Source organism: Pinus tabuliformis, chromosome 3_2 (assembly GCF_031772625.1).
Source record: "Pinus tabuliformis cultivar Carrire ecotype Pingquan chromosome 3_2, CPIR1, whole genome shotgun sequence".
NCBI classification, from domain to species: domain Eukaryota; kingdom Viridiplantae; phylum Streptophyta; class Pinopsida; order Pinales; family Pinaceae; genus Pinus; species Pinus tabuliformis.
Genome location: NC_142302.1, coordinates 289663564 through 289667282, shown reverse-complemented (window position 1 = coordinate 289667282; position 3719 = coordinate 289663564).

Here is a 3719-nt window from a genome sequence, read left to right as displayed (position 1 = left end):
GTTGATGCTACTAATCTAGGGTCTGATACTGCTGATATAAATTAGATTTATTGTACTATTTCTCTCTACTGAATTATTGAAGATAAAAGAAGATTTGGTCAAAGGGTTTCCCCACACATTGTGGGGTTTGTCCCTGGCTATCTGCCACATCTTGTGTCTCTTGTCTTGGCTTGTTTTCTGTCGATCGTTTAATGTTCTATCTGCACTTTAATTTATGTACATGTGATTGCTAATTTGTGGAATATAATAAGAAAAAGAAGTAAAATGTTATAAGCATAGAACATACCATAACTTAACAGTGCGGGATACTACAACACAACTATTGTAGCAGTTTCAGCAGCAGCAATAGCAGGCATTGAGCACCACTTAGAAGGATCTATGTGAGCTGTAGATTTAGAAAAATAGGATCCAGGTGGGTGCAAGGAAGATCAACGCTGCATCAACAAGTTTGGCACTGGGGACCACTGTTATAGACATTTTTGTGCCTTACAACAATAAGCATGAAATGTCCATAATCCAAGGGATCCAAAGTCCCTAAACATGTTGTTCCTACCCCTAGAGGAACAAGGCCAACAAACCACAGCAATTCACAGAAGTTCTCCACCAGAAACTGCTCAAAAACAAGTCAATTCAGGATCAATTCAGAAGCTCCACTAGCTTCCTGCGTTGAAATGCAGAGGTTACACTGGCCAGTTGCATTGCAACGCAGGTAGAAGCACTACCAGGGTGTGCTGAGCGGGAAGTGACAAATGTCAGGGTTCTTGTGAAAAGTGTCAAAGACTGTGGAAGCTTCCAGAAGATTCCTCCATGACACTTGCCTTGATGAGTTCGACTAAGTGATGAGTAAGAGGCTCTTAGCCTCCAAGTGGAAGTAAGAACTAACAAAGAAAGAGGACACTAGTCAGGTCACAAGCTGACTCATCTTCACTCTAAACATCTATATATAGATCTCTTCTCCATGAGATTTAGAGGCTGGAATTTTATTATTGCAAAGAATTGCTGTTGGTTTGAGACTAGAATCATTGGGTGCTTAACGCTTTGAAGGGAGGTGAAGATAGGAATTTCATTTGCTGGGAAGGAGGTGCTAGATTGGACCTCTTGTGGTTGTATCTCCTCCTGAACCTTGTTATTCATCAATAAAGCTATCTTGGTTTCTCCTATATACTGATGTGTCTTTGATGTATGATTGCATTAGTGTATTTGGTTCATTTCTAATCCTGAACTAGTTATGAATGTGGATATCTGTCTTTGTGTAGTGTTGTTCTCTTGTGATCTTGCAGGAACCTGTTGAAGCTGGGCAAGCGAGAAGGCAAGTAGTTGTTCTCTTGTGATCTTGCATGCACCTGTCGAAGTTGGGCGAGCGAGAAGGCAAGTAGCTGTGAACTCCCAAAGAGAAGAGAGAGCGGATCGAGGGACAAACAGAAGACACCGGTAAGTCTATTTATCTCTCTCCTTTCACATTTCATAAAGGAAGAAAACCAGAATAGCTGTCCTTGTTTGTTGCTAAGGCACTGTCACACCTTAGGTGGATAGGATCGTCCTGCATAGGCATTTTTCCCCACAACAAATTGGCGACTCCGCTGGGGAGATTTGTTTAGTCATTTTATTTGTGTTTCTATCATTGTTTATTTCATAGACTCAACAGCAACAGCTACTGCTTTGATCCAATCACTAGATTTGTCTATGATCTGAATGATGGACTCACAAATGATTTGATGATCCTTTGTGATAGATCTTAGTCCTCCCTAAAAGCATCCCTTTGATTACACCTTGCTTGTTGCTTTTATTTGGCCTGAAACTGTAGATTAAATAGCAAACCGTGACCCAGAACCCAGAGAAACAACTCTCGTTTCTTCAGCGTAGGCTCTGTGAAGAGACTCTGCATTTCAACACAGTTCCCGTGAAGGCTACCTGCGCTGAAATTAAGTTTCCCTTCTATACAGGTGTGCTGATCCAGTTTTGCCTTGTGTAGCTGGGGTTCTCTGCTCTGTTTTGCCTTGTTTTGATCTCTGATTTTTGCAGCCTGTAACCAGCATAGGTACCAGTCTGATAACCCCTTTTCTCTGCTTAAATTCTGCCTCCTTTTGTACAAAAGACTGTGTGTGTTTTTATTTGTTTGTGGCGTCATTTACAGTCTCCTTTTGCATGAGTGAAATAGTCATCCTGTAGCCCTTGATTCAGATCTGATTGTGATCTTAGGAGAGAGTTCATTGGTTGTTTACAGATTGGTTATACATTCATTCTTGCTTTTGGTTTGAGTTTGTCTCTTTTAAGTATCAAAACAAGTAGTTCATTTTCGAAAAATCGTTAAGTGTTGTAATCTCTTCTACCCTTTCTGATTTCGAAAAAGTAAACTTGTTTGTAGTGATCATTTGAAAGCAAATTCAAAGTTGTGCAAAAAGCTTTCTCTGTAGGCATCAATACTAAGAAAGCGGAAAACAAACACTTGCATTGTGCATTTGCATCTTGATAGTTTGCATGTTTGATTTAGGAAAAGTGCATTTTAGAGTGCGCTGATTGCTCTCTGAGAAAATATGGTGTCTTTCTTTTCCCTTTGTAGCTAGGATTTTCATTGTTGAAAAAGAGATAAAATTTGCTTATCATCTTTTAGATTGCATTTAGGAATTTGTCTATACATCTCATGGTGAACCTCAAAAGGCAAACTTCTAAGAAAGATCAACATAAAATAAACAGAATGAACTTAATAACGCTTTGTAACATAACGCACAACATAGAGGTCTAGGATAGAGACGTGTTCCGGCGTCGTTAAACCTGGTATCTGTTGGCCTCGCTGATGGTGGGTGATTCCTCCTGAGAGACCAAAAGTGCCAGTACGGATTGTGCTCCCACGTACCGTCGCGTATATATTGGGAGACCCCTATAGGCTTAAAACCTTTATCCTTAGGAAGCCGTGTCGACCGCCCTACTGATCGCAATGCACCGAACACAGCATTCGGGAAGATTGACTGCCGTACCGTAAAACGTATTCTGCAGTTTTGTGATTGGTTTGGCACACCCTCTGCCTAGATCTCCAGAGCAGTTCCTTTTGGCCTTTTTCAGACTCTATAATGGAAAAAGTCCATCCGAGCATTTGTCACTTCGGGCTCGTTAAAAAATCGTAGGCGACTAGAGTCATCTTTAGCTTTTTCTCGACTCTTTAAAACTGAAAAAACAAGTTGTGTCTAAAGCGTCATTAAAATTTATTTTAACGGAATAACCAATCACCCTTATTCCCGCGTTGATCTTTCAGTTGAGAAAATGGAGCCCTCCAACCAAGGAATTCCCCTTGGTGGAAATCCTAGTCCCTTCTCCTCTTGGGGAGATGTTGGAGCGCCCCATATGGCCACATTGTCGCTTCCAGGACTGACAATAGGCTTGCCTGTCTGGCTCTTCTCAACTAATGTTGTTCAAAACACCGCTAATCCTGAACAGTCGAATCAACAGTTAGATCAGTCTAGAACTGCCCACCAGCCTTCTACTTCCTATAACTCTTCCTCTCCTCCTTCCTCTTCGCATGGTAGAGCCGGCGTAAGCCAAGCTCCCAAAGAAAAGAAGGAGAAGAAGAAGAAAGAGAAGAAGAAGAAGGAGCCAAAAGCGACTGGGGGCAAGCAAAGGACATCTAACGAAAATCCACACACTGCACTGACTAGGCCTAAATCGCCATGTGTCATATGCAAGGGAGACCACTTCCACAGAGATTGTCCCTGCATCCCTCGAAT